Below are 27047 nucleotides of genomic sequence, written 5' to 3' on the forward strand. Positions count from 1 at the left end.
CTTCTGACCAACTTTACACAAACATCACATTGGGCAGACATGTCAGAAGGTAGGCTGATAGGAAAAAAAACAACGAAAATACACTACATGAGGTAAGAGGAGGAGAAAAAAAAACTCCACTCAGACTGAGCTCCTAGTGGGAGAACAGTTTATTTATAGTCTAAATAGTAGTAACGATTAATCCAACAGCAGAATGAAATATTAATAACCTGTAAACTGGGCAGCGTCAGGTTCAGTGTCACAGGTGTTCAGTGTTGCTTTGGTCTAGTTAAAATCCGTTAGTGGTTTCCTGTCTGAGATGGTCGGAGGGGGACCTCCACACTTCGTGCTCGGTACGGGGACTGCTATTCTGGTTCGTGTTAGTAGACTGGTGCGCCACTCTTTGACTAGCGGTTGCGTAGCTTACGTGAATGTTTTGTCGTAGCAGAGGCCCAGGTAAAAGGAAGTGGTCCCCCGTGGACGAGTAGCTACCAAATCGGGACGAGAGTAAATGGCACTTAAAATATTCAACGAATGAGTTTAAGCTAATCGAGGTGATAATCAGAAAAGCATCCAGTGGTGAGTTTATAGTCGAGTTGCTTGTTTCTTCTTGTAAAATACTGCTGTGGTGTTTGGCCTCGCTAGCTGTTAGCTAGCTGGCTGACATGATGATGGTGCATGGTGGCCGCAGTAACCGTACAGATGTTGCACTACATTTAACGCTGTAAATTTCAAGTGAACCCATGGGTCAGATTCGCCTGTAGCTCAGGGACAATACGAGGAAAAACACACAGCCAGGCCATTTACCGCCGCAATACACAGGCCCAGTCTTTCATTTATCGTGTGCTAGGCATGCTACGTTCACTTACTGTTTTGGCCGCTGTGAAAAGGTTTTCATTGCAATTGTACAAGTCTCTGCTCAATCGGCAACGCTTTGTACAATGCTAACGGGTTCTTAGAGACGTTTGGTTCTTTACATCATAGTGTAAGGCAGCATTACGTAAATAAGTTATTTTTTGTACTATGGCACACTTAGCAGTAGCTATCGTTGTACTTTTATAGCAGTTCTCAGGCCAGGGACTTTAAAGTTCTCGTTTTCTTCTAGTACATGTTTTTAAATCACCAGTATTCAAATGTTTACTCAAACTAATTTAATGTCGAGTTCGTGTGCATCAGCTCGACTGGTTGTCTGAAGGTGTTCGGTGGAAATGTGACATTTAGCTGCTAACTAGCCATCCAACACACATTGTGCTCTTTGCCACTTGCTGACAAGTGGAGAAATGCCAGAGTTCGGCCTTGGATTTAATGTAACAATTTAACGTAATATAGAACCTGGGAAGTGGACTTCAATTTGATCAACTAATGATGAAACTGGGACAGCATGGCGGTTAGCACTGTGGCTCACAACAAGAGTCCTGGTTCAAATTCACCATCTGGCCTTACTGTGCAGAGTCTGCGTTGGCTCTCCTCCCACCATCCAAAGACTTGCAGTTAGTGGGGTTGGGTTAACTGGTGATTCTAAATTGCCCATAGCTGTGATTGGTGACATGTTCAGCCACCTCTTGCCCTAAGGCAGCTGGGATAGGCTTCAGTCCACCGCAACCTGAAGTGGATAATCAGAAGAAAAAGATGTTTTGTGATTTACCACCACCTTTTCAACGGCAAATTATATTTTTTACTATATTCTGTTTTTTGGCTGCAAAATGAGATTGTCAAGCACGCCTAAACTGCTGCTAAAACTTCCCACAAGATAAAGTCAGTCTGCTAAATCATTTGTGACACTGGCGTTGGTCATTGACAAAGACTCATTCAGACTGATGACAACATGTTGGCAGTCTGTCCCCTTTGATAACTTAGCAATTATTTGCTTCAACAATCTCTCTCTGCGAGTGACTGCTGTCAGTCTACTTTAGAAAAAATGCCTCTTATCAGGCAACCTGTGCAATCGCCTTGCGATCAGGAGTGGTTGTGAGTGTGCCACACTCAAACTCTGGGCAACCATTTAGTCATCACAAGTTGCAGTCGGTTTCAGAACGTAAAAAAAAGTCAATACGGTTTCCAGGTACCCAGTGATATATTGTTTACATTTTTATTATTAATTTTTCATTTTTGTGTAGATGTAAGCAGGTTAACACATTAGCTTCCTCAATTTTGTGATCCAAACAGTTAGCACCATGCACCTGTGTGTTTACATCTGTGTGGCCATTTTTGAGGTGGACTTTGTCCCATGATAAGCCACACAGAGGTCCACACTTGGTTTATAAATGCTACAGAATTTGAGTCTTTCTTTCTTTCTTTCTTTCTTTCTTTCTTTCTTTCTTTCTTTCTTTCTTTCTTAACCTTTTTTTTCTTTCTTTCTTTCTTTCTTAACCTTTTTTTTTTTCTACCTGCATGTTGACATCTTGTATATGAAATGTTAAGGCTTCCAGTATTTGCGTTACCAGTGTGGTCTGCTTTAATTTCAAACACTTACTAGATTTGTGTATGTGAAAGACCTCACTTCAGGCCTGTTGTGTCAGGTTGTAATCTTTTAAATTGCAAGCAAATGTGAACTGCTTCATTTATAGCAAGAAATGCTTGCTGCACCAAGCTGACTGCTGGGAATGGTTATAGCTGCCAGGGCTGAACAGCCTTCAGGCAAGCGTCAGGTGGTCTGGTGACGATTTCAGGTTTAAGATGTGTTGAAAAGTAGTTGATTGATGGATCAGAATAAATGATTCTCATTTATAGATTACTTGAATCTTATTGACTGAGCTATGTTTGAAATACATGATCATAACAATGTTCTGATTTCTCAGGTCTGTTTTGAGCCAAATGTGGGGAAGCATTAGGAGCTGAAGATATATTTTATCATGAAGCCCAGATTAACATTTGTCTGCCTAGCCCATGTGTCTCTGTTATCAGTAAGTATTTATTTATTTTTGCATTTTCCAACATATACTTAGCCATTCTTAAGTCTTAAATTTAACTTGTTTATACCTTAAAACACCCTAATGTTATGTCTGTCATTTGCAGCACCCTAACAAAATCTTTTCATGTCCACTGCCAGTGAACTGTTGAAAAGAAGAGGATGACGAAATGAGATAAAGTGGACGACTGGAGGAGCCTTAGCCCCCTCACCTCCACCAGTTTGAAGCATGGCTGGCCTACAGCTTGTTACTCCTGCCACCTCACCCATGGGGCCTTTCTTTGGTCTTCCATGGCAGCAGGAGGCTATTCATGATAACATTTATACACCTAGAAAATATCAGGCAAGAAGGCTACAATTCATGAGCATTTGAGTGATCATTTATTACTGCTGATTTCCTGTGTGTCTTATTATTATGTTTGTTTTAACTGATTAGACGAAATAATTTAAAAAAAAAGAAGGGCTCCTATGGCTCTAAGTGCAGTCAACTCTATCTTTAGTCTTTACTCTGTGGTCTTCTGAGCAATGTCCAGAGCACAGGATGAGCATGGAAGGCAAACGACCACATTTGCTGTCAGGAGCAAAGCTCAGCTCTTCTGAAGATATGGAGGCAGACATCACTGATGTTGTACAAAGCACAATCCTATGAAAGTGTGCTCCAAGTATCATACATCTTTCTACCAGTAGCAAAAAAACTGAACAAGTAGCATAAGCGGCAAAGCAGGCATTCAGTGACCTTAGCAGAGGTACAGCCACAGGACTAGGACAAGTTACCGAACGGCCACTTAATTGCACAAACCTGTCAATGGAAAGCAATGAAACTAACACCTTTGTTTTGTAATTAACAAGGGAAAGTGAGGACTCAGAATTGTCATTTGAATGTGCCATATTTTGCCATATAGACTTTTTTTTTTATCTGTAAGTCTTTGCAGTTTGATGGCTTATTTAAAAAAAAAAACAACCCTAAAACAATAAAAAACAAAAAAGTAACACACTTATATAGGGACATTAATGATAAAGAAAGCGTACAATATCGTAGTTTGCTTGTGTAGTCATTCCTCAGGATTTTGAGATGTGTATATTGACCTGTAATTGTCATAAGTAATCCAGTACTCTAATTTTAAAAGACATCTACTACTTTTGTAGTAGACGTCTTTCACCCTGTTTTTATACCAAGGTGTTTTTTTTTTGTTTTTGTTTTCTTTTGGGGGGCGGTGGGGGGTGTCCACATATGTATACCAGTTCCACGTACTGGTTATCAGTCTAACTCGTAATGCTGGAGTCCTTTTCCTGAGTAATACTTGCTGATTGCTTATGGCTCAAAAAGCAGAGGAAAAAAAGGTTCAGGACTATGACATGTGAACGTTCAATTATTCCATCACACACCTTAGTATATTTTAGTGGTAGAAGTATTAACAGAATTTAAGTTATAAATAGTGCTAGATCACACTAATCAGAGTGTTCTGGATGTTGGTTTTGAATCATTTTTGATGAACTGCCCAGCCTTAGTGATCAGTGATCCCCAGTAGTTTTAAAAAGCACTGTGCTTTGTCACTGTGTCCCTAGTTCTGCTATGGGCTTGCTGTCTCTAAATGTGAAACTGCCTCCACAGGTTGAACTTCTTGAAGCAGCTCTTGAACGCAATACCATCGTCTGCTTGAATACTGGCTCAGGGAAGACCTTCATTGCAGTACTTCTAACAAAAGAGCTCTCCCACCAAATACGTGGACCTTACCAAGAAAATGCAAAGAGGACTGTTTTTCTAGTGAACACAGGTACCTGTGCCAGAAATGTCTGTGAACTTGTTGTTTATTCGGATTCAGCTGGTGTGACATTGTGCTTGATTTTTGTCTGTGTGTCATTCTGTATCTCTGCTCTGTGCTCCACAGCTGCTTCTGTAGTTCAGCAAGCAGCCTGCAGTCAGGACTCACTCTGACCTCAGTGTGGGAGAGTATACAGATCTGGAGGAGACCTTAGCATGGACTGACCAACAGTGGAGTCGACAGATAATAGAAAATCAGGTGTGCTTAAGCTGATGCTAGTTGCATGCTGGGATGCTCTTACAAGTTTGTCTTCCTTTACACACAGACTTGGAGAGTAAAACAAACTGTATGAAGGGCAATACTGGTTGGATACAATAATATGTCAGATTGTTCATCTTTTTTTCACCCTTTTAACATATTTATACAAACTAATTGTTTTAGCTTCTTTCAGTGTACTCACTTTGAATGTACACAATATGAAACTGGGTCCCATTTAAACACAGATGGAAGTTAAACTTTGGTCATTGTTGTTCCTGAATGTCATCACATTCACATAATAAGCCAACAGCATCCAGTTAAGCAAATATTGTCTGATGCCAGTGTTTTTCTCAGAAACACCATTACTTTGTCATAATAAAAATAATATCTGTACTTGCATTTCTTTTTTCATACCTTTAAACACTGACTTATTGGGCATGGTAAGCCCAGCACTCTGTTTCCCTTCATGCTTCAGGGGGACTCTAAATCCTCCAGTGTACTTTGTCTGTGATTTCACTGGGGTCTGCTTGGGACAGGGTGATAATTGTGTCATTAGATCGTGAGTGCGAGGGTGATTGCAGATGTTTTTGTTTTGTTTGGTGACTGTTCAGATTTGGCTGTGGACAATTTACATTACATACATGGCACCAAATACACATCCAAGGAAGGAGAGCAGGAGAGAGAGAGAAAAATAGAGATGTATATCTGATAGTTAGATATCCTGTACTCACTGTTGGTAATAATCTATTCCATTGTCCTTGTCACTTTCTGTAAGGTGCTGGTCATGACTTGCCACATATTCCTTCATGTTCTGAGGAATAAAATCTTACCATTGTCGAAAATCAACTTGGTGGTGTTTGATGACTGCCACCTGGCCATCACAGACCACCCTTACTGTCAGATAATGAAGGTGAGATTGTAGTCTTTAAGGAAATGGGATTACGTTTATTGTAATAGTGGCAGAGAATCATGCAAATCATTGTGGGTGACCTGGTTGTCCTCTGTGTGTGCAGCTGTTTGAGGGCTGCTCCTGCACTCCTCGTATCCTTGGTCTCACGGCTTCCATTCTGAATGGAAAGTGTGACCCATCAGAACTGGAGCAGAAGATTCAGAATCTGGAAAGAATCCTTAAGAGCAATGCTGAGACTGCTACTGATCTTGTGGTCCTGGACAGTAAGCCTTATAACTGCGTGCATTTGACACTTCCCTCGGCTTAAGGCGCTCACATAGCAGGCGCTGGGGTGAGCATGAGGTTCAGCAAAAATTTGCTTCGACTAGCCACTTGCAGGTTTATACTGCTGTGTAGGACTGGGTTTTGTCACTGATTTCTAGAATCGATTCGATACCGATTCAATTCGATTTGAATCTGGGAAATTTTGAGTCAGAAATATTATAATTCAGATCAGTACATTTACATATTTTTGTATCTATTAAAAGGAAGCTGACACACGCAAGACTTTATCAAAGGTGTGAGCATCACAGCAGATGTCTTTGTGTCAAAGTAGCTGAAGATAAAACACAGAAAAACATGAAGGTGATTTTCCTGGCCTGGATTTTATAAAAATATTCTGCAGTACATCAAAACGAAAGAAAACCATTAATCAACATATGAACATTACCTCTGACATTACAGCGGTTTTATTAGAGACACAGCTAAGCGTATTGCATGTTGCATAATTTTAAAAAGTTTACATTTGTTCAGTATTGAACGGCAGAAATTAGGTTTTCTTTTCGGAAGTAAGTAAAAGGGGAAAAAAAGCAGCGGCCGACAGCCTGTAAACAACAGTAGACTTGTGCGTAACAAGCAAGCGAATAATGCAGAAAACAGATTTTTAGACGGGAAACTGTTCTTGAAGTACAGAAGAGAGGGCTGTGCATGAAGTGTGATTTTATCGTGGTGGAAGCAAAACAGCAAAAGTAAGAAGGAATTCATGACGATGTTTATGTGAAGCATAGTTTGGATCTTCTTTTGCTGCTGGTTCAGTCAATATTGTTTGGAGAGAGATAAAACTTACAGCTTTAGAATCAGCGTAAAAGGGCGTGAAAACAAAGCGCGGACCCGCCGAAACATCAGAATCAGCGAGCTGTCGGCTTTCAGCCCCGACCGTGTCCGTGTCCGTGCCGTCGGGTGAGAAAGGCGACATCTCACTGATTCTGATCCGCGGGTCCGCGCTTTGTGTTTACGTCTTTGTGCAGAAGTCGTGTTCCTGCTCTCATTTACTGTTTTAGCTGTTTGGTGGTTGTTGAAAATTTGTGAGGTTTCACCTGAGATTCTGCCGTTTCGGGCAAAATAAATTTATATTAAAAAATCGATTCAGGATTTTAATGAATCGATTTTCACATTATCCAAGACAGAATCTATTTTAATCGATGAATCGATTATAAAAACCCACCCCTACTGCTGCTACTGTGTGTCTGTTTTTTGTTGTTTGTTTGTTTGTGTTTTGTTTTAAAACAAAAAATAGGGTTAGGGTTCTAATTAGGGATGGGAATCGGGTTCTCTACAAGAACTGGTTCCCAGTTTGTCCAGTTGCTTGGAATTGTTAGTGCCTATCGGTTCTTGAGCTCTCACTACAATCAGCTGATTTCAGTTCACATGTGAGAGGAGGAAAATAGTGGAGTGGTCTATAACCTGAATATAGATGTTACTTTTATTTTTATTTTTATTTTGGTGAAGCCAGCTGCTGCTGAACTTCAACAGGTAACAAACTAATGAGCAGTCAGGCTGCAGCCTCCGTTTCTACCAGTTCGTGTTTCCACAGTAGAATCACTGTGACCATCACTTTGAAGTGTCTTTGTGCTGTTTTTCATCTTTGTTTTGTGTCTAAACTGAAATACTAAGAGAAAAATCACATATGTACTCATTAGGGTGTAATTAAGTAATGTACTGCATTACTTTTAAGTGTTCTGTGTAATACCTTTTTACTTTTTCAATAATGACTCCAACACTGATCACAACAAAGATGGAAAATTTGACCACACAGCATGTAATTAATTTGCATGAATATATTGTCATTGATATGCTGCGTAGAGATGATGCTGACTCTGTGAAGCCAATGGGAATCGATAAGGAATCTAATCGATAAGCGATATCGACAATGGATTTGGAATCGCTAATTTCTTATCAATTCACATCCCTATTTATAATAGTGTGAGAAAGTGTTTGCGCCCTTCCCGATATTTAAATAGTAGACACAAAGATAACACAAGTAAACACAAAATGCAGTTTCTAAATGAAGATGTTTATTAAGGGGGGAAAAATTCAAACCCCCACTCCTTCATTATAATGTAAATTAACTGTGGTGTATCACATCTTTGGAAAGCAGAGTTCAATTTCTCTAGCCACAGTCAGGCCTAATTACTGCCACACCTGTTCTCAATCAACAAATCACTTAAATTAGACCTGCCTGACAAAGTGGAGTAGACTAAAAGATCCTCAAAAGCCAGACATCATGCCGTGATCCAATATTTCATCAGAACAAATGAGAAACAAAGTAATTGAGATCTCTGTCTGGAAAAGGTTGTAAAAGCCATTTCTAAAGCTGTGGGACCCATCACAAGTAATGAAAACATGGAACAGTGGTGAACCGACTAAAATTACAAGAATGCAGCAAAGACTCATCCAAGAGGTCACAAAAGACCCACAGCAACAACCAAAGGACTGCAGGCCTCATTTGGCTCAGTTAAGGTCAGTGTTCATGACTCCAGACACCCTGGAGTCACCACCTGAGTCAATATCTGAACCCCTGTAGCTTTGTGGGGTGGCTGTAGCTCAGGTGGTAGAGCAGGTCACCTACTATCCGGGTGGTAGGTGGTTCGATTTCAGTCTGCATGCCAAATATCCTTGGGCAAGATACTAACCCCATGTTTGCCCTCCGATGGATGCATCGGAATGCGTGTGAATGTTGTTGTTAATAATAATAATAGTAATAATAGTAATAACTTTATTTATAAAGCGCTTTCAAATAAAGTGCTGTACAACTAAAGGGATAAATGAAATAAAAGTGATACATAGCAATACAGGTAAGAGACACAATACAAGTTAAAAACAATAAAAATTTAAAAACTAAAAGCCATATAATTAAGACATGTAGGATAAGGTGAACAAATGTGTCTTCAACTTAGTTTTAAAAACCTCCACAGAGCATGCCTGCTGAATATCTTGAGGGAGGTTGTTCCACAGAAACGGGGCACGAAAAGAAAAAGCTCTCCAATTGTCTTTTTCTGGCTCTAGGAACTTTTAGAAGGCCAGAGTCCTGAGATCGTAGAGCACGAGATGGAACATAAAGGTCTAAAAGGTCGGAGAGGTATGAAGGTGCCAATCCGTTTAAAGCCTTGTAGGTGAGCCAGCAGGACCTTAAATCTGCTCGAACCTGACAAGGTAGCCAATGCAGAGATCTCAGAACCGGGGTAATGTACTCAAAATTTCCAGTTCTTGTTAAAATGCGAGCAGCTGCATTTTGCACCATCTGTAGACCTCTAAAACTTTTCTTTGGTAGGCCAGAAAGAAGAGCATTGCAATAATCAATGCGGGAAGACACAAATGCATGGACAAGAACCTCCGCAGTGTCGCTTGACAAAACTTGTCTGATTCTGGCAATGTTCCTCAAATGATAAAAGGCGGTCTTTGTTATCTCTTTTACATGAGATTCGAAGGAGAGCACCATGTCGAACCACACGCCCAAGTTTTTACCTTGTTCCTGCAATTTATGACACTGTCATCAATTTTCAAGATGAAATTTTGGGACAAGTGCTGAAATTTGTGTGGCCCAATGACCATCAACTCTGTCTTATCAGTATTTAGGAGCAAGAAATTATCCAATAACCAGCCCCTTAATTGCAGATAAACAGCATTCTAGTTTAGAGACTTCAGCACAATTTCCAATGGTTAAAGGAACATAAAGCTGCAGGTCATCAGCGTAACAATGAAAAGGTTACATTAAAAGAATGTAAAAGAACACCAAGAGGTAGCAGGTACATAGAAAACAGCAATGGTCCAAGTACGGACCCCTGAGGGACCCCATGCCTCCACTGCACAGGTCTCAGAGAGATCATTTTTGAAACTAACAGTCTGAGACCTCCCAAGCAGGTAAGATCTCAGCCATGATAAAACATTTCCTGTAATTCCAATAAAATGTTCAAGCCTATCCAATAAAATGCAGTGATCCACAGTGTCACACGCAGCACTTGGATCCAGCAGTAATAAAACTGAAGTGCGATCATTGTCTGCATTTACCAGCAGATCATTTACCACTTTGACTAAAGCTGTTTCTGTGGAGTGATTTGGTCTAAAAGCAGACTGAAATGGTTCATACAGATTGCTTGTTGACAAATGCTCAGTGAGCTGCTTAAAAACCACTTAGACAGAAAGCAGTTAGGAACAGCACAGAAAAAACCTGCTGGTGTGAATGTACACGTGTGCTCAGAGTAGAAAAGCGCTAAATAGGAACGGGTGTTTTGCTGCCTCACGACCTGGAAGACTTGGTAAGTGGAACCTGCTGTCTACCAAAACACCTTGAAGGAGAATGTCCAATCATCTGTTTGTGACCTCAAGCACTTGGGTTCTGCAGCAGGACAATGATCCAAAGCACTCCAGCAAGTCCACCTCCGAATGGCTTAAGAAGAACAAAATGTAGACTTTGGAGTGGCAGGTCAAAGTCTTGACATGAATCCGTTTGGGACGCATTGCCTTAAAAAAGTGGTTCATGCTCAAAAACCCTCCAATATGGCTAAATTACAACAATTCTGCAAACATGAGTGGGTCAAAATTCCTCCAATGGCAAATGCTTGATTGCATTTGTTGCTCCTAACGGTGGCCCAACCAGTTATTAGGTTTAGGGGGCATTCAGTTTTCACACAGGGCCATGTAAGTTTGGATTTTTTTTCTCCTTTAATGGTAAACAGCTTAATTTAGAAACTAAATTTTGTGTTTACTTGTGTTTGTTTTAATATTTTAAAATTGTTTGATGATGTGAAACATTTAAATGTGACAAACGTACCAAAATATAGGAAATCAGGAAGAGGGCAAACACTTTTTCACACCATTGTATGTGACACATGTGAAACTAGACTGAAAACCAGTAATGGTGGCAGTGAAATGCTCACAATACAGGGTCTTGTTTTAGATACGCCTCTCAGCCAAGAGAAGTGGTGTTGGACTGCGGTTCCTACGTGGACAAGAGTGGCCTCTCCTCCCGTTTGCAGGCTGAACTCAATGAAGCTCTTCACTTCCTGAATGACTGCAACATATCTGTGGTCAAGGAGGACCGTGATCCCACATTCATCTCCAAACAGGTCAGAGTTCCAAAGGTTTTCTGCCTTTTAAAATTTAGTGTTTCTTCATCTCAGTTTTATTTATCCTACGGTTATTTACTTCATCATACTCTGGAGGTGGTTCTGTGCCTCTCACTAACCGCAGAAAAGACCAGCATCGTTTTTGCAGGTTTTGTATATTTGTACACGAAGGTTGGGCGATATGTCAAAATTTTCCAACCAACAACCATCAGTCCAATAACCGGCGATAGTCACGCAGGTCAGTTTTTGATGGGTGACCAATGTAATCGTACACAGACTGATTTGCGCATTCAGAATTTGTTTTGTTTGGAGGGAATATTTTACCTTCTTTTCTTCTTTCTTTCAGGATTTATATAGTTTTTGGAATATTCATTTATTTATTTAATTGAGATGCGCCAACTTGCACAGAAGACTGTACATTACGTTGGCGTTTTTTTTTTATTTTTTATTTTTAACTTTTTTAAAATTTATTTTTAACTTACTTTTGGTTTAATTTTGTATTTGTTGTTTGGTCGAGTGTGTAAGTCAGACAAACACTGGAACGGCCTGTAAACACGGTTATAGTGGAAAAAAGAAGGCAGTTTCTCTTTGTTTCCTCCTCACCATTGTGGGTTTTTTCTTAATTTTAAATAAAATGTTTTTAATTTTTTTCTGAACGTAGGCTACTGCCTTTCTTTTTTACTGTTATGAGTTTTGAGTAAATGAATTGCTGCATTTGTTTGCAGCTAGAAGAGGATGCTGTTAAAATAGTGTCATTATTTTTTTCGTTGACTGCTTCTCTTAGCTTCAACCAACATTATTAGAAAACTTACTCATGGGCAAATAAATAAATTGCTCTTGTAAAAACGATGGGTGAAAGCCTCAGCCTGTCGGTGATAGTCGATATATACGTCCATGCCCAACCTTACTGTACACCCATGTGTTGGACTCATCAGGCTGTTGCTTTATGCATTTTCTGATCCCTGAGCGTTAACCATCGATGTAATGCCTGAATTATGCTTCAGCACTAAATCTAAGACATAAGTGGACGTGCGCCTCCCGAGAAATGTAACTACTCATCGGGCCGATGCAGTCAGCAGCTATTATGATTTCAGCACCATTAGTGGATTCTTCGCCGCACTTTTACCTCTCAGCCATAAAATGTTGTGGTATTGTCGTCACCATGCCAAAATTGATACCATACTAGAAGGCTGAAGGGTACAACTGCCAGTATTTTTGAATTCATCAGTGAGAGAATAATGGTCATCATCCCTGGATAAGGAATAATAATTTTATTATCAATATAAGGGAGGTTGCTGAAACAGTCATAATGTGGTATACTGGGCATACCTGAGAAGATTTTGTAATTTGCCATGCTTATTTGGGAGATTTTTACTGGTGGCTATCCAGCCATGATGATGGAAAAATGTCCCCAGAAAAGATTCTAAAATACAAGTAGAAAGGTGAGCTGTAGAACAGCCTACTCTGTGAACTTGTTGTTTATACTGTGCCCTTCCCGTCCAGGTCCTCAATGACTGCCGGGCCGTACTGCAGGTGCTGGGGCCCTGGTGTGCAGATAAGGCAGCAGGCATCATGGTGCGCGAGCTACAGAAGTACATCAAACACGAGCAGGAGGAACTCAGCCGCAAATTTCTACTCTTCACGGACACTATTCTGCGCAAAGTGCACGCTCTCTGTGAGGAGCATTTCTCCCCCGCCTGCCTGGACCTCAAGTTTGTCACGCCAAAGGTCCTACGGCTGCTTGAGATCCTGCACGAATACAAGCCGTTTGAGCGGCAGCAGTTTGAAAGTGTGGAGTGGTACAACAACCGCAACCAGGACAACTATGTGTCCTGGAGCGACTCTGAGGATGAAGATGAGGATGAAGAGGTGGAAGCCAAAGAGAGGCCTGAAGCTAACTTTCCCTCTCCATTCACAAATATCCTGTGTGGAATCATCTTTGTGGAGAGGCGTTATACAGCTGTTGTCCTCAATCGGTAAGGACTTCAAGGAATAATTGCTTCAGCTTAGAGACTGGTGTTATTTCGTGTGTGTCAGTCAGTCAGTGCTGCAGACATCAGAAGGAAACTGGAGTAATACCAGCAGGAGAGAGCACTGACTCGTGGTTAATCTGCCTGTCATAGTCTGTAATTAGTGGACATAAATGGATGATATCATATAAAATTCGTCTGCGTTTTTACAATTTTTCGAGGTGTTTAAAAAAAAAAGAAGTATTTTTAAAGCAGTAACAGTGAGGCAAAATAAGATACACTGGCTAGCTTAATGATCGTAGCTTTGGGATTTTAAAAAATCCCCGGTGTTTAGAGCCATTGAGTTTACATCTTAAGGTACCAAAATACCCTTTCTGTTCTTACTTTGGTGGCTGAGTGATAGAGGCATGTGGCGAGAATGAACGCGCCCTCTAAATCGTCAGTGCAGCAGGTAGTTGGTGATAAATCATAAAAGTTTGGAAAGATGGCGTCTGTTGTTTGACTGGCTGCATGTTTTTGTCCTTGGTGAGTTATCACTGACACTCTTTCTGTTCTCCAGTCTTATCAAGGAGGCAGGGAAGCAGGACCCAGAGCTTGCTTATATAAGTAGCAACTTCATCACTGGCCACAGCATTGGCAAGAACCAGGCACGCAACAAACAAATGGAGGTGGAGTTCAGGAAGCAAGAGGAGGTAAGTGAGAGATAACTTGGGGATGTCAGCCATCACACTCTCTCCATATTAGCTTCTGAGTGGTGTGGCACTCTGTGAAAAGTCAAGTGTAACTATTTCTAAAGAGTCATTCTGACCCCACTGACCTGTGAGGACCTTGGAACAGGTCTTAAAAATGTGTTTGGAGTTATTTAATGGTTTTCTCTAATCCTGTGAGCTAGCACTTGTGGTTGTGTGCACAGTGAGCACCATGGCAACAACACTTTCTCTTTCTAGACTTTTCTCGGTCAGGTGCTTTTCGCAAATGTTGTGCACCTGGTCACCGGGTTCAGACGCTGCCACTGAATCTGATAAGATAACTACAGGAAGAAATTGTGCTGAATATAAAAGAAGACTTGGATTTTGAAAATGAACGATGGAGAGATGTGTGGATACCGTGCTAAATTCTTGGTTGTTTTGTTGTTATCACTTCCTGAACTCAGGACCCCTTTTCCTTCTCTGACAGGTTCTTCGCAAATTCCGGGCTCATGAAACTAACCTTCTGATTGCCACCAGCATCGTCGAGGAAGGCGTAGATATTCCAAAGTGTAACTTGGTGGTGCGGTTTGACTTGCCTACAGAGTACAGGTCCTACGTCCAGTCCAAAGGCCGAGCTCGGGCACCTGTCTCCAACTACATCATGCTGGCTGACACTGGGAGGACCAAAGCCTTTGAAGAAGATCTCAGTACCTACAAGGCCATAGAAAAAGTAATGTTTTCTCTTTATCTGACAAGACTGAGATGCTTAGTCTGTTGGCTTAGGGGCCAAATGACCTAATTTTCTCTCAAACAGATCTTAAGGAATAAGTGCTCCAAGTCAGTGGAGGTGAGTGAGTTTGAAGTGGAACAGGTGATGGATGATGACAACATTCTACCACCCTATGTCCTGCGGTCTGAGGATGGAGGTCCTCGAGTCACCATCAACACGGCCATCGGTCACATTAACAGGTGTGGTTTCTGATTTTCAGAATGTTTTTCTTTCCAGCTCAAATACTTTGTTATTGATCGAGACTGCCGGTTGCTCCAAACAGCCTCTTTTTGTTTGTCACTTTAAATCCATGTGAACTGCTGCCCACGGTTTCTGCTTGCATGGAGCCAACATATACATGATACTGCTGCTTCTTTTTCTCTCACTCATCATTTTACATGTCAGTATAGCTGAAGACAGTACAGGGTTCCCAATCCAGTGAAAGTGTCAGACACACAGTCCAATCGCCATCGCATCAGCACCAAGTTTGTAATAAAGAGATGAAGTGTTTGCATGTTGTCTCTGTGCCAGTGTGAGTTTCCTCGAGGTGTGTGTGTTTCATTCATGATTCCTGGGTACAAGTGGCAAAAAACAGTAAAGCACTTTGAGATGTGAGAAAGAACCAGCAGAGCTCTGTATCTATCAAAATATTGCCATAAATATTTGAAAAGGTCTTTCTGCCCTGGTGTTCAGGTATTGTGCTCGGCTGCCCAGCGACCCATTCACACACCTAGCACCAAAATGTAAAACCGTGGAGATGGGGGATGGATGTTTCCAGTCCACTCTCTACTTGCCTATAAACTCCCCTCTGCGAGTTCCTGTCAAGGTAAGGAAGGCTGTTATAGTTTCAAAATTGCCAGTGTAAACATTTTGACGTGCTCCTTTTATATTTCTAAAGGATGATTGATATTTTGACTTGCACCTACAGGGTCCAGTGATGAATTGTGCAAGAGTGGCAGAGAAGGCAGTTGCACTAGTATGCTGTGAGAAACTCCACAAAATAGGTAAAACCACAATAACAATCTTGCAGACTAATCTTGTTATTTTTGTCTTCATTGCTTCATCTTTTGCCTCTTCCTTCTAAGGTGAACTGGATGATCACCTGATGCCCGTGGGAAAGGAGACGGTAAAATACGAGGAGGAGCTTGATCTTCACGATGAGGAGGAGACCAGTGTCCCAGGCCGGCCTGGTTCTACGAAGAGAAGGCAGTGCTACCCCAAAGCTGTACGTCATGCTCATTACAGGCAGGCATTTGATGCAGGGAGGGCACGGCTGAACCAGTTTACAGACTGTTTTTGAAGTAATTCAGCTGCAAAAATCTGAGGTGATATGGGGGGATGGGGGGGGGGGGGGTCAACTGGCTGTATCCAAACTCATCACTGACTCTCTGGATTGGCAGAACCTTGCTATATCGCACCAGTAAGTAAATGTGTTGGCATATACAGCACTGTGCTCCCCTCATTTCTTTGTATTCTGCTTCCTCTAAAGTAGGCTTTAGCAGTAGTACTCCAGACTTCTTTAAAGAAAAACTGTGAAACACCTTAGATGCTGGCTGCTTTCGTACTTATCAGTCCAGTTTCAGTGCCTGACATTTTCAGGAGCCAAGTTAAGCCATTTAACACTGACTTTTACATTAGCAAAGACTCATTTTTACATTGTATCTTTAAATGCTTTACTAGCAGCCTGTTGCTAAAGCACACTATTTGCTTTAGTTTAGCAAACTGTAAACTTGCCAAAATATGACATGGTGACCTTTAAAAAAGGAAGGAAACTGGACAAGTGGAGGTCAACACAAGTAGCAGGCCTAGAAAAAATAATCAGCAGGTGAACGGTATCTGAACGGTGCACTTCATCCAGTGTGGTTGGAATTATGATTGAAGGAATTACGAATGCAAGAAAAGTACAGTCATATTTTGATCCGCAGTGCACTACCATATGGAAAACATGTTACTGGTTAATGTTGAATGAGTTTTCATCCCAAACACACTGCCAGTGCAGTAAAGGCAAACCCGGGATAGAGAAACATGAGGGCTGACTCAATGAGCATACAGTACTGTGCAAAAATCGTGTGTCCCGTTTCTGCCATCTCCAGATACCGGAGTGTCTGTGTGACTGTTATGCAGTACCGGAGCAGAGCTACTACCTGTATGTGATTGGGATGGTGCTCACCACTCCCCTCCCTGATGAGCTCAATTTCCGTAGAAGAAAGCTCTACCCGCCAGAGGACACCACCAGGTGCTTCGGCATACTGACTGCCAAACCCATACCTCGAGTACGTTGCTTCGGCACATTTGAGTACCTCAGTGCTTCACAATATTCTTCAGCATTTATTCTGTAGACGTGTTATACATGTGAAAACGAGCAGCTTTGCTTTGATCCAGATTCCCCATTTCCCGGTGTACACTCGCTCTGGTGAGGTGACCATCTCCATCGAGTTGCAGAAGTCTGGCTTCACGCTCACCACTGCCCAGCTCGACCTCATCACTCGTCTCCACCAGTACATTTTCTCCCATATTCTCCGCCTGGAGAAACCTGCACTGGAGTTCATGCCCACAATGGCTGACTCTGCTTACTGTGTTCTACCTCTGAATGTTGGTGAGTGCTCAGTTCAGTTTGTAAATTCATTTCCACCTGTGTTAAAATGTTCGTTAACCATCTTTCCTTCTCTCCTTTGGCTTCTTCAGTTGGAGACTCCAACACACTAGATATGGATTTTAAGTTTATGGAAGACATTGAGAAGTCTGAGGCCCGCACTGGCATTCCTACTACTCAGTACACAAAGCAGAACCCCTTCACCTTTAAGCTGGAGGACTACCAGGATGCTGTCATCATTCCAAGGTAGTGGAGCGGCACGTGTCTGTACTGGATTGATTTTGTGTGAACGTGTCAGCTGTATGAAGTATACGCTGAGCCAAACGACATGATAATCGCCTCGCTGCTACTTTCCAGGTATCGCAACTTCGACCAGCCTCATCGCTTCTATGTCGCTGATGTGTACGCAGACCTGACACCACTCAGCAAGTTTCCTTCGCCAGAGTATGAGACTTTCGCTGAGTACTACAAAACAAAGTACAACCTGGACTTGTCAAACCTTAACCAGCCGCTCCTGGATGTAGACCACACCTCCTCCAGGTCAGTGGCACCAAATCTGGAGCCAGGTTCATAATTATGTGGACAAGGACAGTTTTCTCAGGCATGTGAGAAAACACAGAAAAGCACAGAAGCAGATATGCGATTCCACTTGGCTTTGCATAAATATTGTGTTGTTAGGAATTGGAGCAATTTTTATTTTTAGGAAGTACCTCCCTTCCTGAATAATAATGTTATAGCCAAGAGTGGAGTCTGTACTGGTTATTTCATGAAAGGCAATAAACAGATTAATGCAATTTCCAAGTGTGAATATGCTTACATGCTAGCTTTTATGAGAACTGTCAATATGTAATCCACAGAAGTGTGGAATAAAGGTCAGGAGGAAAAAGGCAAACCTGGGGGGTGCTTGTTTGATACTATGCCGTATATATAAATTTAAATGTTCACTATGGTGACCAGGCTTTCCAACTCTCTTGTCCCATCGCAGACTGAACCTGTTAACCCCTCGACACCTAAACCAGAAGGGCAAAGCCCTGCCACTCAGCAGTGCAGAGAAGAGGAAGGCCAAGTGGGAGAGTTTACAGAACAAACAGGTACTCGCTGCCTCTGTTAGATTGTAGGGTGAGGAGATATCCATCAGTGTAGGAAACCTAGTATAATTTTGTGTGTAAAGGAACATGGGACATGCTCATATTTCATTTTTGTGTGTTTTTAAAGAACGTTTCTAGATATCACTTTACTGCTGGTTAGTACAGTGGTCCTGTTTCCATCCACTGGTCAGCTGGAGTCTTTCTGTGTAGAGTGGGCATGTTCTCCCTGTGTCTGTGTCCGGGTGCTCGGGGTTCCTCCCACAGTCCAGATACTGGTTCTGAATTGGCTGTGGGGTAAACGCTCGTCTCTCTGGCTCCAGCCCTACTGTGAATTTGAACTGGAAAGAGATGGATTGATGATGATGATGATTATTATTATTATTACTGATTTCTATAACCTATTATATCAAAGAATACTATTCTCAAAGATGCATTATTTAATATGGCATGATCATGTGTGTGGACAGGGTTGATGGTGATCTGTTAGCTTTCAGGAATTATTAGACCAGTGAGTGCCAGAGACGAAGTCTTGTTGTGAGTTGCTGTTTATTCCGACAATCCCAGTCTCATGTGCTTTGTTTGTCGTCAGATCCTGGTCCCAGAACTGTGTGCCATCCACCCTATTCCAGCCTCCCTGTGGAGAAAAGCAGTGTGTCTGCCCAGCATTCTTTACCGCCTACACTGCCTGTTTGACTGCTGAGGAGCTCAGAGCTCAGACAGCTAGTGAGGCCGGAGTGGGTGTCCAGACCCTCCCCCCTGACTTCAGGTTGCTGTTACATACACAATAGAATAACAGATTTCTGCGTCACACTTTCCAAAAGATTCATACACAAACACAATTAAAACTGTTCATTGGAGTGCAAGTGTAGAAAATGGGTGACTGTTGGTTAGATTGTAAAGCCTTTTGACTTATTAGACTAGGAAAGGACTATATAAATGTTGGTGTCCTCAAAATTGCACATTTTTTCCTATTGCACAGTAAAACGAGTTGATTGCATGATAAAGTTGTTAGAATGCTGATGTGGGTGGCACATGTCAAAGTAACATCCACAAGAATGGCCAGACCAAAGTGTCCCATTGGGACTTGATGAGTTAGTGTTAATGTCTGATCTTAGTTAAGAAAACCAAATCTTTCTCTTTTAGGATTTGTTGTTTGTGAACAACTTGTGTGTGTGTGCACACGCTAACATGTAGATGCTCTGTATGTGGCAGATATCCAAACCTGGACTTCGGCTGGAAAAGGTCTATTGACAGCAAAACCTTCATATCCTGCCCTGAGTCCTGCAGCGAGGAAGGTGCCAGTCACTGTAAGCACCAAGAGACTATAAGCCCTGATCCCAGTTCCCTAATGCTTCCCAGTGGTGAGCACTCTTCCATGTCTGAGCAGGAGGACTTCAAAGCTTTAGATTCTGAAGAAGCCCCCTGCACCAGGAACCTAACTAATGGCACTGCCTTCTTTGCTAGCTGTGACGATGGCAACCAAAATGAGCACCTTCCCCAATGTGACAATTGCCAATGCTCCCAGCTCAGCTTTGCTGGGCTGCAGAGCTCCAAATCAGTACAAAGCACTACCTCAGTTCTTGTGCAGCCCCCTCACACCTTGAAGAAGCCCAACTCCAGTCCTCCACAGCCTAGTGATGAATGTACATCGGGGAGGACTTCAGACCACACAAAAAAAGCTACCTCAGTCTGCAGCCGAGCAGCCACGAGTCCCAACACTCTCACAGCACCTTCTGATGTCTGTGCTCGTCCCCAGCATGGATCCCACGCAGCAAACTCACCCAAGAGCTTGGGGCCCAACCCCGGTCTCATCCTGCAGGCCCTGACCTTGTCTAATGCCAGCGACGGCTTCAACCTGGAGCGGCTGGAGATGCTCGGTGACTCTTTCCTGAAGCATGCCATCACTACATACCTGTTCTGTACCTACCCTGATGCTCACGAAGGACGTCTCAGCTACATGCGCAGCAAGAAGGTGAGACGCATGTTATTTCTCTGAACCGTGTGGCAGTAGTAAGGTACAGGCCGTGCATGTGTGTACACAGTAACAGTATATAATGGAATGCAGCCCGGCTGAAGATGTACACACTTTCATCGCTGTCTACAACAAGGCAAATGACACAAAATGACTTGGATGCATTAGCATTTGGTCTGTTGATTAGTGTCATTTGGGAACAGCTGCAAACCTGTTTAAGAACTCATCTTTGCACTGTGTCCTGGCTTGGCTGATGTCACAGTGTCCATTAAGACAAGATGACTTCATTGTGTTACTCACACTCTGCCTGATGTCCAGGTGAGCAACTGTAACCTGTACCGTCTGGGAAAGAAGAAAGGGCTTCCTAGCAGAATGGTGGTGTCCATCTTCGACCCTCCAGTTAACTGGCTGCCTCCTGGATATGTGGTCAACCAGGACAAGAGCAGCACCGACAGAATGAATTCAGAGGAGGTCAGTGGATTACTGCAGCTTTATACGCTCTGTTTTTTTCTCTTTGTTGTGTGGTAGTCGATCGGTGTGTTCGCTGAGGAGTTTCCAAAGGTTGTTTCATGTAATGACGATGACGGGCAGTAGAGGGCAGACTTTCTCCGTGTTTTGCAACTCGTGGTGAGATTGTGTGCTTGCATGTCGAACAGGTCTGAACTCTCATCTGAACTCCTGGAGCTCAGATAATGTTTTTCATAATGATGGTTAAAAACCAAAATCCTTCGACACACTCTTTTATACACCACTTGGGAAAAACGGCTTGAAATAAAACACAGTTAATGGTCAGATGTGAGCTAAAAAGGAACAACCTAAAACAGAAAAGACTAAAATCTTTTCCTTTTAGATAATAACCTTCAGTGAATCAAACCATATGCCCAAACATCCAGTCATTGAACATTTTAAGGAGATCTATTTTTGAAGTGATGATGATGATACATACCATAAAATTAGATGTTCACCTGACAGTTTGTTCATGGTTCGTGTGGTGCTAGCTTTCTATATACTTTTCATCCCTGGCATCCCTTTTCGTCATCCACATATGGAGGTGGGAAATTACACAATGCTGTATAGCCTTTGCTCCAGATTGTACCAATAATCTATGAAAGTCTGTTGCTAAGAGAACAGGCCAAAGACAAATTCAACTTTATGCTGAACTGAAAGTAACCTGGTGCCCCACATGATTTTAATTAGGCACATTATGTGCATCAACAGTGCTTAAAAGTGGCATAACAAACGAGATGGACTAATGCTGTGTGAATGCAGGAAATATCCAGAGTGCTGAAAACAGGCCTGCGATACTGTGTTTGTGTTGAATGATATACTGTCCCAGAAATAACTGCAGGAAAATGTAAAACAGAAATAAATTGCAATAAAACTAATGCTTAACAATAAAAAGCAGTAAAACACTGAGACAGGCTCATTTTCTAATTTAGTTCAGATAGCAGTCTCCTCTGTGTTTTTACAGAAACACTCACAAAATGGAGCAAGACACAGTCGCTGTGCACAATTAGACTTTTATTAAGAGTTTAGTTATGTTTTTTTGATAATGCTTAGGACATATCGTCTGTTAATGTCAATGTGTAGTCTATATATGCATACTTCACTAAACACACATTAAACTGTAGGCTATGAATGACAGCTCACATACTTAAAGTTGCATTTTGATTAATTTTGCCTCTGGAAACCTGCTTCAGCAGACCTGATTACGTTATTGTTATTGGTTATCGATTTGATTCCTTATCAATTCTCATTGGCTCCACAGCATATCAATGAGATTACATTCATGCTAATGAGCTGTGTGCTCAAATGTTTGTGTGCGTTGGAGGCGTTTTCTTCTCTTTGTTGTGTGATCAGTGTTGGAGTTATTATTTTTAAAAAGGTAACGTATTACATACATGACACAGAACAATTTTGTTAAACCTAATGCAGTACATTACTTAATTACTCCCAGGAGAAAGTAATTTGTGCTGAAGAGACTTCAGTGATTATACATATAGAAATATGAACTATTGATTTTTGGACTATATTGACTTTTTTTTTTTTCCTCATGCAGGCCAAAGAGGAGCTTTTGGCTAACGGGCGATCTGGACACGAATATGATGAGGATGATGACGAGGGCGAGGATGTAGATGAAGATGGCGAGTTGATGCTGAAAGATGAGCCAAAAGATGAAGTGAACATGGAGGATGATCTTGAGTATTACAAGGAGCACATCCGCTTCATTGACAACATGTTGCTGGGATCTGGAGCATTTGGGAAGAGATCTCGTTGAGTGGCTTCCCTCCCAATCTTACTCCAGCTTCAGGCTCCTCACCAGCTATGGAATCTCCGTATGATTGGAAGACCCCCAAGAAGCCCTCCCATCCAACCGCAGCTCATTACCCCACAGAGCAGGTGCCCAGTGGGCCCTCACCTGAGGAGTTTGACTACAGCTCGTGGGATGCAATGTGCTACCTGGACCCCAGCAAGGCCGGTGAGGAGGATGACTTTGTGGTAGGCTTTTGGAATCCATCGGAAGAGAACTGTGGCACTGAGCTCGGTAAGCAGTCCATATCCTACGACCTGCATACAGAGCAGTGCATCGCAGACAAGAGCATCGCTGACTGTGTCGAGGCTCTGCTAGGTTGCTACCTGACCAGCTGTGGAGAGAGAGCTGCACAAATGTTCCTGTGTTCACTGGGCCTCAAGTGAGCTCGGAATGCATCGCAATGCAGAAACAAATGAACACGCACAAAAATGAATCAATTGAGAATCCTAATAAAACCACATGTCCTTTTGATGAGCATAAACATGATGTGGAATATTTCCTGCCACTGCTTCTCCCTAAGTTTTTTATTATAACATCTATAAAAGAGTTCCCCGATTTTGGAGAATGCACTTTTTCCTTTGCCTGTTTGTTCTTTCAGGCTTGTTTAGCATTTGCAGAGAACCTGAGTAGTCCAAAGTGAAAACCACAGATGAAAGTGGCTTCTTCAAATTTAGATTTCACTTTTGTAACAGTGGAAAGTGGCAAATACTTTGTTACTGTGTTATTTAATAACTATAGAAAAAACTAAACCTGGGCCTGAACTTAATACATGAATTATAATACTGATTTGGATGTACTTTACCAGCTTTCAGAACAAACTTTTTATTACTGTTCATTGTTTTGCTGTTGGCCTCAGCTTTGCAACACGCTTCACTTTTGGTCTTATATGTTCCTGACTCAGTTCAAATAAATAGTTAATTATATTTGATAATATTTTTATATTAATTATAAATAATTCAGATACATGTCAGTTACTGAACATGCCAGTTAGGCGATCGCAAAGTTAAGCAAGCTCCTCCCCCTGCGTCCTAACATGGAGTTTATGGAGTTTGAGTGGCGACATGCATTGTTCAGGAAAACATTGCAGTGATGTTAATGATGTTAATTTTTGTGATGCATAAAATATTGAGAATTATGGACCGAGTACTTGCATCAGCTCAAATCTGGAAGGACCCAAGCTTTACAGACATGGCACTGTTTGAAAGTAACGTTTTAAAGAATGCAAGGCAAAACTCTCTCTCTCTCCTATTATTATTATTATTATTATTATTTTTTAATAAAACGACAACAGGTTTTACCATTGGAGAGAGGTCCACCGACTGGAGCAGCGGCACAGGTTCACACTCATACTCAAGTCGCAGACCTGTGTTACGGCTGGCTCAAGATCCCACCCCGCTGCATGCTGGACCATCCAGATGCAGAACGAACTCTCAACCACCTCATATCTGGCTTTGAGAACTTTGAAAAAAAGATCAACTACACTTTTAAGAACAAGGCTTATCTCCTGCAAGCCTTCACTCACGCTTCCTACCATTATAACACCATTACAGGTCAGTAAACCTTATGCTTTACTGACTTTGTCCTTCATTCTTAGTTGTGCATCTCCAGTTGACAAATCTGTGCTGCTTTCACTTTTTCTTAGATTGTTACCAGCGGCTGGAGTTTCTTGGCGATGCAATTCTAGACTACCTCATAACAAAGCACCTTTACGAAGACCCACGGCAGCACTCTCCTGGAGTACTGACCGACCTGCGCTCAGCGCTCGTCAACAACACCATCTTTGCCTCTCTGGCTGTTAAATACGATTATCACAAGTACTTCAAGGCCATCTCGCCAGAGCTTTTCCACGTCATTGATGACTTTGTGCAGTTTCAGCTGGAGAAGAATGAAATGCAAGGCATGGACTCTGAGGTGAGTCCTGCTTCTCTGAAGAATGTGGTTATTATCGCTTCTGCAGGAACAAGCCTAATCTTTGTTGTTGTAGCTTTGCCCTCTGAAATAAGTTCAAGAACCGCTCGCCGCGAATAACGAGGCTGCAGCTTTTATTAAGCTGTTTTCATATTCCAACGTTTGGGTTTCATTCGTCTGCAAAAGGCTAGCTTGGCACCAAAATCTCCTTTCGTTGTGCTTAAGGACTTTTATGCCTTAGGGGACAGCAGGCATATAAACAAGAACGCATTTATAAAAATAAAAAAGTGCGAGAAAGAAATTAAGCAATAACTCGCACACTCTTTCCTACCATAGCCATTGGCTTAATCCTTTCTCAATGTTTCTGCGAGCGCCCTAAGCTGAACAATAAAATAACATATTTGGGGGTCAAATCAGACAGAAAAAGCTGTAAAAGCAATGGAGAGATGACTTAATGTGAGTTGGTAACGCTAAACAGACAGAGGCTTAAATTCTGCAGCTTTACAGGAAAGTCACTCACAATGTCCCCATTACACAGAAGAAGATTAGGCTGATAGCATAGAGTTAACACAGGGTGGCTGCAGCTCAGGTGGTAGAGCAGGTCACCTACTTAATTGGAAGGGTTATGGTTCGATCCCTGTCTGCTTGGGCAAGATGCTTACCCCATGTTGCTCTCCGGGTGCATCCATCGGAAATAAATGCATGTGAATGTTAGAGAGCATAGAAGAAAGTGCTTGTGCAAATGGGTGAATGAGTTGTGTAAAAGTCTTTGAGTGCTAAGAGTAGAAAAGCACTATATAAGAAGCCTCAGACTGGGAACAGTACTGGACTCCATATGTAATTAACTGGGATCTGGTTATTGTGTTGCCATCAGTGCAACCTGTCAGAGTGCAGATAGACATTGAGAAGGGAAAAACTCCCTTTTAACAGGAAGGAACCTCTGACAGAAAGGGGCTCAGGGAGGGGCAGCTGTAACTGGTTGGGGGTGTTACAGCTGTCAGTGTGTCAGCTGACGCACAGCTTTGTTGTTTTTGTCTCCAGCTGCGACGCTCCGAAGAAGACGAAGAGAAGGAGGAGGACATTGAAGTCCCTAAGGCCATGGGAGATATCTTTGAGTCGCTAGCTGAGCAATTTACATGGACAGCAGGATGTCATTGGAGACTGTGTGGCAAGTGTATTATCCAATGATGAGGCCACTTATAGGTGAGAAAGAGTGGAAGCATGTTTCTCTATTTATTTCTGTGTTTCTTGTTTATCCTCCGTGATTGATGGGCAGCGCATGCAGAGAGCTTGAATGACTGCAAACATTCATGATAATTTGCCACTTCTGTGGTTGTGTCAATTGAATCGTCATGATACCATCTCTTTCTACCTCACCAATCTTCATCCCCTCACCAATTACAGAGAAATTCTCTGCCAATGTGCCACGCTCTCCTGTGAGAGAGCTGCTCGAGATGGAACCAGAAACTGCAAAGTTCAGGTAGGACATGAAGAGCACAGCTTCGCTACACTGACTGTACATACAGGGGCAAAAGTGCAGTGCTTTAAATTTATTAGGCCAGCTGTGATTTTAAAAACAAGGAAATTATTTTGTGTCTTTCAAAAGGATTTTTAAATATCATCACACATTAATCGAGCAAAATATTCCACCACTAAAAGTAGTTTTTTCTGTTCAGGAATATATGTAAATAACAGCTTTACATGTACAAATTTATAGATAACAAAATAATTATATTTTCTTTAAGATGGGATCAACTATTAAAGAAACAGAAGAAAGGATTTGGTGGATGCTATTAACTCAGGGCAGCTGAATTTAGTGGTATTAAACTTTTGGACAGTGTGTAATTAGCATAATGATCAAAATATAAAAGGTATACTAATCATACTGGACTAACACTGGTCTCTGACATCTTCTTACTTATGCAAAACTCCATCTCTGGAAGCGTATCATATTTGATTACAAGGGTTTTTGTGTGTTTTTGAGACCGTCTACATCATCAGCGTGACTTTTCTTTTTCCTTAAAAAAAATGATATAAATTGCATGATAAATGTTTAATGGCTGAATTGCAAAATGTGGCTAATGTAGCAAATGTGATACAAATTAATACTCATATATGCAGATTCAAATTTGATATATTTTGTGTAAAGGTTCAACAAACACTGTTATCAAAACAATTAAAGATTTCTGGGAGTTATTTCATGGTTCATGTTTTAAAGGGTTAAGCCTCTATATAATCACCTTTTTTCCCTACCTTTTTGAATCATTTCTTATTGGACGTGTGATATTCAACTCAAAGAATGCTGGTATATTACTCAGAATAACAGTTGTTCCCGCTCCTGTCTTTGCAGCCCCGCAGAAAGAACGTATGATGGGAAAGTCCGCGTGACGGTGGAGGTCGTCGGAAAGGGCAAGTTTAAAGGTGTTGGCCGCAGCTACCGGATTGCCAAGTCGGCAGCGGCGCGACGAGCTCTGCGCAGCCTCAAAGCCAATCAACCTCAGGTCCAAAACAATTGAGCTCTCTTACTGAGCTGTCAACATTA

General features: G+C 41.8%; 1 pseudogene; it reads left to right on the forward strand.

Annotated features, from left to right (window-relative positions):
• Positions 1-363: 363 nt before the first annotated feature.
• Positions 364-27047, forward strand: LOC146551468 (endoribonuclease Dicer-like; annotated as a pseudogene).

Source organism: Mchenga conophoros, linkage group LG19 (assembly GCF_057382185.1).
Source record: "Mchenga conophoros isolate Kocher_MC1m ecotype Shallow Benthic linkage group LG19, M_conophoros_male_GT1.1, whole genome shotgun sequence".
Classification (NCBI taxonomy): domain Eukaryota; kingdom Metazoa; phylum Chordata; class Actinopteri; order Cichliformes; family Cichlidae; genus Mchenga; species Mchenga conophoros.